A 13,351-nucleotide genomic window follows, 5' to 3' on the forward strand; every position below is an offset into this window, starting at 1 on the left:
GGCTGACAGCCGGCGGGGAGGGGTCGGCACTGGTGTGATTTGCCTCAGGAGCCTGAGGGGAATATGGGGGGGGGGGGGGGAGGGAGGGGAGGGAGGGGTGGGGGGGGGAGAGGGGGGGGGCGTGGAGGGGGGGGGCGGGTGTTGGGAGGGGGGGAGCGTGGGGGGGGCTGAGGGGGGCGGGTCCAAGCGCTCCCATTGGCCACCTCCGGCGGTCAGGGGCGGCCGCCATTGGGCGGCGCGGCGGAGCGAGCGGGCGGCGATTGGCGGCGGACGAGGAAGCAGGAAGGAGGCCGGAGGGGCGAGCGGCTTGCGGGGAGCCAGCGGCGGCGGCGGCGGCGGCGGCAGCGGCGCCTCCTCCTCCTCCTCCTCCTCCCTCCCCCCCCTCCCTCCCCTCCCGCCCTTCCTCCTCCTCCTCCTCCTCCTCCTCCCCCCGCCCCCCCCCCCGCCCCGCTCCCGGCCTCTGCGCGCCGCCCGCCCGGGCCGCGCCGGATCGCGACGCCCTGAGGCGAGGGCGGGCGGGCGGCGGCGGCGGCGGCGGCGGGGGAAGCGCCTCAAGCCCCCTGCCCGTCCCCAGCCCGGTGCCGGTCCCGCCGCTGACGCAGCAGCGCCGAGCCCCGGCCTCCCTCGGGCTCCCACCGCTGACGGATCCAGCCCCGCGGGAGCGCGCCCCGGTGAGTCCCCACGGGAACGCGCACCCCCCCCCCCCCCCCCCCATCCCATCCCATCCCATCCCATCCCATCCCATCACCTCTCCCGGTCCCTTCTCGGCAGCAGGTGCCGGGGCCGCCCGCGGGTACCGGGAACTTTCCCTCACCGGGGGGCTGGGGGGAGAGGGGCCGAGCCTTAACCCCCCCCCCCCCTCCGGTCCCGGTCCCCACAAAGCCGGGGGGCAGCCCCCCAGGGCAGCCGGGCCCCGTGGGGCTGCTCCGAGTTGCCCCCCGGGTGGCGGTGCCTGGCCCCGGTCCTGCTCCCACTCCCCTCGCTTCTCCCCCGCTGGCCCCACGCGTGGGGTGCAGGTGGCTCCGAGCCTGCCCCGAGGCACGGTGCAGGACTTCTGGGCTCCCACCTTCCCCCCCCACCCCCTTTTTTATTTTTTATTTTATTTTATTTATCCCTTCCCGCTCCCCTCGGTGGCCCCGGTGGCCGCGGGTCGGTTTCCTCTTCTCCTTTTGTGTAGCGGTGGCTCCTAATGGAGGCGGCTTCTTCGCTGGCTCCCTCTTTTCCAGCTGCTTCCACGAGACGCAGGAGCCAGCGCATGTGACCGGCAGGACCGCGGCAGGCCGGCGGCGACAGCTCGACACGGGGATGCCGGGAAGGCACGGGGGGACCCTGTGTCTTCCACCAGAGCATCCTCCAGAAAACTCAAAGGGCATGGGGGGGAAAAACCCATCAAAACCCAACCTTCGGGGTCTGCTCCCCTCGCCTTCCGTTCCCTTCCTGCCCTCCTGTTCTCTTTCTCTTCCCCCGGGCGCTCGGCTGAGGGAGGTTCTGGTTCAGTGGTGTCCCAAGGGATGTGGCCGCCCCTCAGCTCAAGCCCTAATTGTCGGGAGCGAGAGGCTAGGTCCTTGGTTAATTGATCTGCTGGCTGCAATTAGGAAGCCCTCGGTGTGACTGCAGGCACTGGGCTCACAGGTCCCATTTCTGGGGTCTCAGTTTTTCGGGTAAAGGTTGCCCACCCGTACGGTGGCGACGCCGGCTGCATGATGGACCGGTGCTCCTGAAATCTTAATGGGATTTAAATATCAGCACGCCGCCGAGCGCTTTAACAGGAACATCCTGCTAACATATTCATCCCGAGCCATCCTTCACGTTTGTCATGTCCTGGCTACCTGAGTCGGTCCCCGGTTTCAGCTGCGACTGCCTTAAATATTTCCTTGGGGTCAAAACGCGTGTGCCGCTCTGATTTAACGGGACTTTTTATGATTTAAGCACTGATTTCTGTTTGTTCGCCTAATGAATCCGGTGTGGCTTTCTCAATGTAGCGGCAGCATAGGTTTCTAGCTGCTCTTCTTGAGCAGAAATGCTACTGCAGTGAGACGTAGCTTTGCTTAGAGGTGTAAAATCACTTGGAAAACCCCAAACCTGCAGATGAAAACAACTTTGTGGGAGGGGAAAATCCTTCCTGGATGCTCTCTTTGGTGCGGGCTGACGGTGACAGTCGCACAGAGCGATGTAATGCTGCTGAGAAGCGTGGCACTTGGGGGGGCAAAACCAGTCTCAGCCTCACTTCTGCAGCCGAAATGTTGTCGTTTTGGGAGCTGCTGAGTGCTTTTTAACCAGATCGAGTAGTTTGGGGCTGGCGTGCTGTCTTTCTTACCGTCATCTGCATCACCTTTTTGTCTCTAGTCTGGCAGCCGTGTTATTTCTTTGTGGTTCTTGTTTTTTTTTCCTTTCTGGGCAAAAGATGTAAATGAATATTGTTTGCTGTGGTGGTGTTAATTGACATTGTGTGATCGAGGGGCTGTATGGACAGGGGGACACGTGCCGGAACAGCCTGTGGATATCCTGTTGAGCTAGTGCTTGGCCATTATTTTGGGGAAATAAACCCTTCAGCAAACGCAGATCTCATGCTGTCACAGCACCGTAACTAAGCCTCGAAAGGTAAACCTGTCTGTCCAAAGCAAACAGCTGAAAAATAATTAGGAGCGGGAGGTAAATGCCCGCTCACAGTTTGGCATTAAGTTCAGACCCCTGGGAAATGAAGGGTTGTATCTGGTGCTGCAAAACCCCGAGGGTATGCCCAAATCTTGGGTCCCAGCAGCAGCGGTGGGTGGATTTTTGTGCCCCACCTCACACTCGGTTAACTGTGGCATCGCACCCCGTGGAAGCAGCAAACCCCCTGCTTTCTGCCCGAGCAGCTGAGCTAATTAAGTTACAACCGTCGTATCGTTAATAATACATGAAACAGCACTTTGGATAACTGGGAAAGACAAAAACTGGAAAATAAACACCCCAAAGAAGCCGTAAAATTAAAAAGAGCTTCAAGCACAAGCTGTGTGTGTTGTGCCACAGGCTGCCACCAGCCAGGATGGCTGTGTGTGCGACGGGAAGGGTTGGGTGATGCCTTCCAGGGGCTTTCTTCCCCATCCAGAGGCATTTCTGGTGGTCTGGCTTGTTGGTTTGTGTTTTTTGTGTTGTTTACTTTTGCTTCCCGATGTATTTGCGTCTGTCTGAAGGCAGGTTATTGGCGAGCTGCGAGGAAGTTGGTTGGTTTTGCCACTGCGGATTTGTGTCAGCCTTCGGTGTGTGTATTTCCTCTGGGTGTGACAGCCGTGGGCCGTGGGTAACTCCTGGATGCAAAGCGCTTTTAAGGGGAGAAAGGGGAAAAAGGGAGGAGCTCTGGGTGGTGCTCACAAGGAGCTGTGCCCCTCGCTTTCTGATTAATCCTGGGAGCCTTTGGGGCAGAGGATGTTTCTTTGGAAATGTTCGAAGCCATCCTGCGCAGCAGTCTCCGTTCTCATTTGCACCAAGGGCATGCCTTTAAGGACAAAAATATAATAAATAAATAACCTTTGTGGCCAGGTGCTGGCTTAAGTGAAGGAATTATCTGTAACCAGACCATTCTGATTTAACCCTCTCAAGTTTTTGCGCTCACAATCCCTCTATCAGCAACTGATGTTCTTTAAATGGGGAAAATGCATGTATATCTAGGACGGGGCCTCTTTCTGAAGACAAAAAGGGACAGTGCAACAGGCCTTTACCCGCTTACTGCCCAAACCTGATGTCCTGGCATGTGGCTTTATTATTAAAAATAAAGAAAGAGCTCAGCAATATTTCACGTGACAGTAAAAAATAAAAATTCTTCTGTCGGAAGAATGGGTTGAAGGAAATCTGGTCTGGATGCAAAATGAAGTGAGGGAGAGATGTTATCATTAAACTGTAGGGTATCATTAAGAAGAGTAGATGTAAATCTGGTTGAAGACGAACCCCTTTGCACCTGTTCTCTCACCCTGTCGATATTTGTGGAACTGGAAACTAATTAATCTGTTAAATGCTATTTCTTCTCTTGTGATGGAGGCAAAACCCTGGACAAAATGGGAGAATAGGAGAGCACGGGGAAGCTGGCAGGACGTGCAAGGTGTGGTCAGCTGAGAGAAGTGAGCAGCCTCAACCTCCTTTTTTTTTTTTTTTTTTTTTAAAAAAAAAAAATATATTTATTTTGCAATCTCAGAGCTGTTAATACAAGTCCTAGAGAACATTTCGGGTTCATTCGTGGTAGGAGTCACTCGGTGGAGGGCATCCACAGCCAGGCTCTGGCCAAGTGGGAGTAGCCGAATTGAGGCTACCTTGTGGCAAAGCAGTTCCCTTTCCCACGTTCATCTCATCATCGATAGACGCAGAATTTCACGAGCATTTCTCTAGGGGGTGTGTGGTTTGGTGCAAATTAAAATGAAGAGGTGGGATGCTTCAGAGTTTTGCCTGGGCGCGCTCGAGCGATGAGCAGGCTCGCCATGGGGCGGGCGTTAGGCGGCGGCGGGGACTGTGGTGCCCTTCCTGGGCTGGTTAAAAATGGGGGAAAATGCCTCGTGTAAGGCACTGTGAGGCTGGTGACACTGAGCAAACCTTCTGGCTGCCTGTGAGTGTGTTGTTAGCCGTGGAGTAGAGCAAATAAACACCTATTAGGACGGGAAAGGGGCGTGCATCAGCTCGCGCGAGCTCACCGAGGGCGCAGCAGCGCCTTGGCGGTTTTAGCTTTTAAAAGCTTTTCACGCGGGGAGTGCTTTTATCACCTTTTTAAACGTTCAGACTTCTAGCTGCATCTTCGTTAAAGGCAGTTGCTTTAATTACTGCTGAGGGCCGTGTCTGGCTGTTCATCCTTTGGTGCTCTGCACAGCACTGTGACCAAGCTCCTTGGTGGGGTGCTGCAGGGGTTTTTGGGATGCACAAGCATTGGGTCCCCCTCCATCCCCTATAAAAGACACCGTGGATCCCCTCCATCCCCTACAAAGCCTCGTCGTGCAGCTGACGCCGTCCCGCGTGCGGCGGAGGGGCGCGCGTCGCAAGCAGGTGGGCTGCTTTGGGCATGGAAGAGCGTGGGATTGATGCCAAGCGCCTCGCGTTCAGCGAGGAGCCGTTCCGCTTCCGAGCTGCAGGTTGCCGTGTTTCTCGTGTCCCAATTTTCTGGAACAAAGGTGTGACTAAACAAGGAAATTGTGATTTTTTCCCCCGGCTTTGTAAGCCGCATCGCGGGAATGCTTTCAGGCACCCATTGTTCTTCGAGCAGTTTTTTTTATTTTTTTTTTGAAGGGCTTTGAAAGTGTGCAGCCTGCCCGGCTCGGCAGGCTTCATCCCTATAAAAGAGCTCGGCTTGAAGCATCTGCCTGCGTATCAACACCTCAAAATATTTACGATGCTCTCAGCACCAAAAACCAGGTCCTTCCCTTCGCTTGCCTCGACCCAAACCGCTTGGCCCCCGGCGGCTGCTTTTCGGCGCCCGAATTCTCGTCCTGGAAATAAAAGCGCAGCGCCGGAGCAGCCCCCGGAGCCGGGGCAGCGCTGGAGCCGCGCACCGCGCACGGCCTTCTATTGTTCCCGGCTGTGGCCTGCACAGAGCGCTGAAAATAGCACGCTCTCGCCCGCCGTCGTGCCGTGCCGTCTTTGTGTGTCTCCCGGCGCCCGCCGGGTACCTGGAAAGGGCCGAAAGCGGCGGCGGGAGGCGAGGCCGGAGCTGACTTTTCATTTTTTTGCAGGGCAGCAGCGCGGCGAGGAGCGCGGCCGAGCAGCCGCAGCATCGCCGATGCCGCCCGAGCCCGTGAGCGCCCGCTCGCACCGAGCCCTCCGCCAGGGAAGTTGTGCCAAGGAAAGGAGCGTTGGGAGCGGACCCTAAAATGGAGGGGGGCACGGCGTTAACGTGAGCACGCCGCAGGCACGGGCGGATGGAGCGCGTTCTTGGGAAGAGCGTGAAAAGGAGAAGGGTCCCCGGGGGCGGAGAGGAGGGGGGCACTGACATCTCCCTCTGCGGAGCGAGGCTGGAGAGGCACCGGGGGGGGTTCGGGCAGAGGGAGGTAACCAGCGAGGATCGCATCGGTAAGCAGGGGAGGCTTGGAAGCGCAGGCTTGCGAAGGAAACTAGTGGGCAGCGCAAGTTTTCTGTTGTTGTTGTTTATTTAAAAAGAAACGCACCAGCAGCACGTTCGGTGTTGTTTCTTTGTTTGTCTAGCTCAGAGGCAGTGCAGGAAAGCAAGGCTGGAGGTGGCTCGGAGTAAGGAGACGGAGCAGATCTCTCCAGAGCGAGGAGGATTGCAGCTGCCAAATCCTTTTCCTCTGCTGTCATGTGCAGACCGAGAAGAAAAGGTTTCTTTTTCTTAAAATACCTGGCTAAACGCCAGGTGGCAGGACAGGTACAAGAATCCTGACGTCTTGGACAGGCAAAGCCCGAACTGGGATTTCTTCAGACTTGAGCAAATTGCTGGAGCAGTGGAAGCGAACCTGGCTTTTGGGGGGATTTGTGCCCTAACTTAGTAGCCCCAATTCTCCCACGCATCCCTAATTATTTAAGGATGGTACATTTGTTATCCCAGCATATACTGGTGGAGGCAGAATATGCAAAGATATCTGTCCCCCTTCTCCCTTGTGAGAGCCCTGTCATCTTCTCTCCCATTCTTAGATGCTAGAATTAATTACGTTCCTAGGTGTCTTTCATTATTTGGGATTTCTACCATCTTTCTTGCTTTCTGGTTGCAAAGAGGTGAACCCTTTCAGACTGGAGAGGACAGGCAGCACGATTGGGAAAGCACTGTTTAGCCAGCCTTAAAATAATAACAATAATACAAAGAATTTCCGTTTGTTCCAATATCCATTTGTTTCATATAGTGGAAGAAGAGCCAGAGGATGATTCCCTCTTCAGAATACGATACCAGCTTCTCTGAAATTGCTGTTCTGAGGCCCCCAGGGCTGTCAAGGTGGGATTTAAAACGCCCTGCACCTCTTGATGCAGGGGAATAAGGAGGATGCAGCTTTGCTTAGGAACTGTAGGTCAGCATCTGTGTATTACATGTGCTCCCCGGCAGTCATTAGGGATAACTTCAGCCTGGCCCCGAAGTTTTTTGGTGCAAGCAGCGTGAATGCAGTGCAGAGAGTGCCTCGCTACCTGCAAAGGGCTCTTGCCTGTGCTCAGCCTACGTGTTATTCGCATCGCTCGTCCTGCCTGAAACCGCTAATGAGCTTAACAACTCTTCTGTTTTCTCGGTGCTTAACAAAAATTAAATCCTTCCCCGCAAACAACAATGTTGCGGAGTGCTCAGCCCGGTGGTGCCTTCATGCAAGGACAATGGGGAATCACTGGCTTTGCCTGAGATTCCACCTCGAAGCTCATTACGGAATAATTAGCTGGTTCTTGACTTTGCCGCCGAGTTTTGGGGGTTTGGGGGGCTTGTGGAAGGTGTTTCCTGCACTGAAAACATGACTTATCTTGAGACCCAGCCTTCAATTTCAGACACGGGGCTGTTTGAAACTCCATCTGCCCACTAAGTGAATGTCAATCCAATTTAGGCTTGCATATGTTTCCAAGGAAACCATTGGAGGCAACGGTGAGAAATGGACCATGGAGGGGCAGGAAAGCGAGCGCACCAGCAGCATTTCCACTTTCCAGTACTCAAACACGATTAAAACCTAGTTAGCTGTAATAACCCTGTGCAGAGCGGTGGTTGGACTACTAAAGTAAAAAGGAAAGTGGCTTCAGGTGCTGCCCCCGAGGTCTTTCCCGTATAGATTATGGCTTTACAGAGTGCAGTCCCATTTTCGTTCCCCTCTAGCCAGCTGGAAAACTCGTGCAGCTGTGTAAAACCCTGTCCATCCCCTTGCTTGAACAGAGCGAACTGTAAATGCTTTCTCTCCCTCCTGCCCAAAGCAGTCTCTATTAAAAAATTAAAAAAATAATAATAAAATAAAGTTGAAAATGTTCAGGCAAATCTAAGCTCAGTATCCTGAGTGGGCTCAAAGCATCGAGGCATCTCGGTGCTGCACAAGGAGTGTTTTTAGGCTGGTTTGGATATTGCTTGCCCAAGGAGCAAGGAAAAAAAGGGTGAATATTTGGCAATTGGCTTCTGATCACTCCAGCAGGCTGAAGGTGCTGCAGTGGCCTCGGGGCTCATCTTTTACCCAAGGCGAAGGGAAACCTGTAAGGTTAGCCTGAGCAGAGAGCTGCGTAGCTTCCTTGGGCACCTTTTACATCCATGGGGCTCTAAAAAGCATCCCTGTGCCTTGCTAGCACTCCCCCAGGGTAGAGAGCACTGGAGTGGTCTGGAGACTAAAAGACAGGATTTGCATTTGGGTTCGGCTCAGAAGAAATGAGCGTGGGTTTTTTTTCTTCCCCATTAGGAGGAATTTTCCTTTAATTGAGAGCTTAAATTCTGTCTCAGGCAGAATTGTGAGCCTGCCTTGCTTTCCAAAGAGAGGCGTATTTCTGCCTGCTAATACAGCCATTAAATAAAATGTTTATCTTGGTTATTGAAATGAATAGCAAGGTTCTCACTTCAGAGCTCTAAAGCGGGATATTATCTGTCATTTTACTTTAAAGAATGCTGCTGGCTCGCTCAGGTTTAAAATATTTTACTGTGACAAATAGCTGAAATCCTGGTATCTGGGGATATCCTGCGTGGGTATATTGGATCCTTGTGTATCGCAACTGCAGTCGGGGGCTGAAACTTCTCAGCTCAAAGCTCTGTGCAGCTGTCGTCCAGCATCAGATCCTCTTTGGATCAAATCTCTGGATATTTGGGCTGCCAGCAGCAAAACTGGCTCTGGGGCGGTCGCCTTGGGTGCTGGGAGGATGGGGGGGGCTTTGCAGCACGTGCTTTTTTTTTTTTTTTTTTTTTTTTCCCCCTTATCAGTTGTTTTCCTGTTCACGTCTGCGTGCAGCTGGGGTAAGCAACGCTCGCTGCAGCTCTCTGCCCTCTTCCAGCAGCTCCTGGAAACTTTCCGCCGGTTGACCAGCAGCGGTGAGCGTCTCCCGCTTTGGCTCGGCGTCAGCTGGCAGCTCCTGCAGCTGCAGGCATCCCTCGCGGGTCAGGTCAGAAAATTCAGGGCGATTTTGAAGTATCAGGGTGCTCATTTGAGAAGAGCAACTTGTGTAGGGTTTTTGTCCCTACCTAACGCACTTAGATGTAGATGTTTTGAAGCCAGAGCTTGACTTGAAGGGGCCTTCCTGAAAATCCAGTCGGAGGCACCTGGGACATTTCCACAAGACGAGGCTGAACTGCTTAAAAGCTTTGTGCTTCCAGAGGGGACGTCTCAGTTACATTCCTTTGCTACTCACCTGAGGTGGGCTTGCATTGCCAAACGTGTGTGCTCTTAAAAATGAGATGGAGAAAATCACAGTTGAGTTTTTGGGCACCTGTGCTGACTGTGTGGCCCCTGCTGCTGCGTACCCGTGGCAGCATCAGGTGCAGAAAAGGCCCTTGGGGTGGTCGTAGCCATGCTGTGGGGCAGGGGATGAGTTGTACCAAAGCGTTGCTGACGGATATTCTTTTAACCTTCTCTTTAACCCGAACTTCTCCAGGCAGTCTGATGCTTTTTCTAGCCCAGCAGGAAGGAAAGATGTAGGAAAAATCTTCTTAAATTTCCCTTGGCGCAGTGTAAGTCATTTCCTTATCCCCTGGAGAATGCCATGCTGCTGTTCTGCGTGTTACAGGCTTTTTTTTTCCTCCACCCTTTTAATTGCATGACTTCAGCCCTTACACCCACCCTTGCTGGTCGCTTTGCATCCCTTGGTGCTGCCTCACTTGTCCTGTGTTGGACACGGTGCAGAGCCGTGAGCCGGAGCCTGCTCCCACCTGCTCCCATCCCGCATTCCTGGGCACATGCCCCAGGATGATGTTTGCTTTTCTTTCACAACAGCGTGATGATGTTGACTCACTCATCTCGTGCTCCTCAATAAACCTCAGCTGCGAAGTGCCACCTTGCTGGCTGCTTTCATCATGATTTCACTCCTGCCTGTCTGGGCTGTAAATTGTGGGTTTGTCCCTATTGATGGGCATTTAAAACATATTTTTAAACGTTTTTTTCTGGCCCATCAGGATCATACTGTGGATCTGTTACTTGTCCAAGACTTGCTAGCTCCATCTCCAAGCATCACCTGCAGGTGACTTGCTAATAAAATATTGAATGGTCTCAGGCCTGCCCTCAGGGAGCCTGCTGTGTCTTGCTGCGTTTTGGTGCTGAACTGTAAAGTTTGAGGGGAAAAAAGCCCTATTTGAGGCTGCCTGACAGCAGTTTTCTTCAGGCCATGTATCCCTTGTTGGCTCCTGGGGATGTCCCAGGGAGCAGCCGGAGAGTAATTGAGGAGCAAAACCCAGCGCCCTGCTCCTCCCGGGGAGCGCTAACCAGATTAAGTGGCAGCAACCAGACAGATTAAACAGATGATTCCCAAATACTTCTCCTTGCAGACAACTGCTGTTAGCGGGGCCTGTGCACGTGGAGCTCTTAGGGCAGGCTTTGTGGGTCAGGTCACGTAGCACAACCTCACAGAGTCCCCGTGGGACAGGGGGCACCCGCATTGACCGGAGCTCCAAATAATTCACTCCTGAACTCTCCGGGCGGAGCATTTAATTTATTAATTGTTCTTAATTCTTCCCAGTTCTTTTCGAAAGTCTGACTTTCCTTCCAGCTGTGCAAGACCCAACACAACCTGAAAAGTGCTTGGGTGGCATTACATGGCTCGCCTTCTCGTACCTCTCGCACCGACAGCTGAGCTCGTTTAATCACTCCCTCTTTAAATGGCCAAATAGTGTCACGCCTGTGTAGGTAGATAAATGCAAGTTAATGAGGGGATATAAAACAAATCTCTCCCAGCACGGGTCTGTGAATGCTGTCCGGTCCATTTAAGGGGGATATTTGTTGCCATGACTGATCAGACCTGGCTGCGAGCACGCGTGCGTACTTAAATACACACCTCTAACGATGTGGGTAAAGGATGGAGGAACGGGGCCAGCTCCTAATGGGACTTAAATGGGCTTCTGGTGGTTAGGAAAGCAACTCCAGCCCTGCTCAGGACCCGCAGCATCACGTCCCTTTGCTTTCCTGGGCTCTGATGATCCCCATTAGGTGTGCTCAGGGGATGGAGGTCCCAGTGCCCCAGCCCGGAGGTGCCGTGGCATCGGGCACGGTGCTTGGTCTGAGCGCGATGCTCCGCTTTCCCCAGCCTACCCCAGACCCCGAACAACCCGGCAAAGAGCCAAGGCTGGGCACTTAAAACCTTGAAGGGCTAATTGCTTAGTAATGAAAAGTGTAATGACCGAGCAATTAACTTTAATCGCTTAGCGGCTGGTGGAGGTTGGGGCTGGTCTGATGAAGACATCAGTAACGTCAGGTCCAAACCTAAAATCTCTGTTCCTTGGACGGATCCAGATTTCCTGGGTGCTCTGTGTGCGAGCCGAGCCTTCGAGTCCGTAACCATCACCTGACTCCCTGCTGCCTTAGCAGATCGCGTATTTCAGTGTCTAATTACCTTCCTGGAGAGCCAATCTGCTCTTTAAAACAAAAAAAGAAAAAAAACTCACACACCTGATGGCAGAAAATCCCTTGTCTGGACAGGTGGGAGTCCTGACACCAGCGCAGGAATTACGAGGCTTGTCCTCCGTTGAGAAATCAGGTGTTGCAGCACCCTTCGCTTGGGCTCGTGTTTTTGACTGACCTAGCTCATTAAAGTAGATGAGCTGTGAAATTTTAAGAGGAGCTTTCTCACCTGCCTCATACTCGATCATAAATGCTGCGCGCTTGCCTTGCAAAGAGGGGAGGGGGGTGGAATGGCAGTAAGTTGGGGTACCCTTGGTGCGTGGATATACACCTATGTGGATGGTATTAATTGAGACAATATTTTATGGGGAAAACACTGTACAGTTTTAAGTGCATATATTTCTGTAGAGATATTTTTAGGTGGGCTTGCTTCTCGATGAAACACGGGCACCTTACCATTTTTAGGTACTGGGGTGGAAACGGTGAGGTACGGTGTCTTGAAATTCTGCTCTTCCTTTCTTGCAGCTGCAGGTTTCTAGATCTACAAAAGTTCTGTCTGGTATGATGAGAACAGCCTAAATTTCAGCCCCATCCAACCTACTTTTCCAGGAGTAAGTTCAAAGGCGGAAAGTTCAGCTCCAGATGTAAGCTCCGCTGAGCGTTGAGCGCAGCGCTGCGGCGCATGGGATGCAGGGAGGAGAGCCTTGGGTTACATGGGTGCCGGTGGGAGTTGTCTGTTGCACTCTGAGTATAAAAAGGGATCAAAACTTACAGTGGTGACATCTGAAATGCCAGGAGAACATCAGCTTTATGGACAGCTCGCTTCGTGCAGAGCGAGCTGGGGCTGAAGTTGTACAATGCTTCTGAACAAATTGCGCAGAAACAATAGATGCTTCCAAATGAAGGACGATGCTGTCTTAAGGACTTCCTTAGGACGGAAAACACATTCGGATTGCAGTTTTGGTCTGAAGAGGTAGTTATGGTCGGCGTGCTTCAGCTAGGGATGAGTCAGAACACAGGAATCCTCTAAAACCTTACACGAACTTGGTATTTAACATAGGCTTTTTTTGTCTGCCTGGGCTTAAGGTTTCTGTAAGTTTAAGTCAAGGTTATAAACATGCATGTTGTAGATTTTAAAATCCAGTTTCTCTTCTGCACCCCCCTTAAGGATTATAACTGATAGAGTTGGTACCAGGAGCCTCAACGCCAAGGATTCAGGTGCTGAGGTGGGGCTCTGCGTTTTGAGGGACACTCGGAAGTTACAAAAATACGGTGAAATTATTTAGGGGGAAATAAAAGGGTTCTTTTTAGGTGCATTTTGGGTCTGATGGTTAACTAAATGTTATACTGAAGGAATGCCCTGATTCTCCCTGAATTTCCTATGTTGCTTTTTTCCCTCCCCTAAAGCAATTTCTGAGCTTGCTGAGTAGAAATGTGCTGCCTTTGGATCTCAAGGGTGCCCCGCTGACAGTTTCCAAAAGGAGTTAAGAGAGTGAATAGAGACCTCTGTGGAGGCAGACTTACCCAGGAGGGGACAAATCCAGGTCCAGAGACAGGACAGCAGTGACAGCCAGGTGAAATGGAGAGGAGCTGGCAGGGATGAACCTGCCCTCAAAGTCCCCAAAGGCGGCACGGTTTTGCAGATGTGCCTATAATACCTGAAATCATGGCACACCTCGAATTATTTAAGCTGAGCAGCTTGGAGGAAGTTCCTAAAGTGTTCGGGGAAGAGGGTGATGCTGGTATATAGAAGAGCTTTAATATTTACTTTAGAAAAATCTCGCTTGTTCTTCAAAATACAGCATCTTGGAAATGATTTGTTGTTCCATTTTGTCCGTGTGAGCAGGAGCGGTGCCAGAGCGATCTGAGCAAAGTGACACATGATTGATATTTCACCA

General features: G+C 52.5%; 1 protein-coding gene across 1 annotated transcript in view; it reads left to right on the forward strand.

Annotated features, from left to right (window-relative positions):
- The first annotated feature begins 541 nt into the window (after window positions 1-541).
- BAHD1 (bromo adjacent homology domain containing 1) overlaps window positions 542-13,351 on the forward strand; it is a 34,457-nt gene continuing 21,647 nt past the window's right edge. The window contains exon 1 of the mRNA XM_084288220.1: window positions 542-671. The gene's annotated coding sequence lies outside the window, so the exon portion shown is untranslated. The remainder of the gene's footprint in view (window positions 672-13,351) is intronic.

This window comes from Netta rufina, assembly GCF_964035555.1.
Source record: "Netta rufina genome assembly, chromosome: 5".
Classification (NCBI taxonomy): domain Eukaryota; kingdom Metazoa; phylum Chordata; class Aves; order Anseriformes; family Anatidae; genus Netta; species Netta rufina.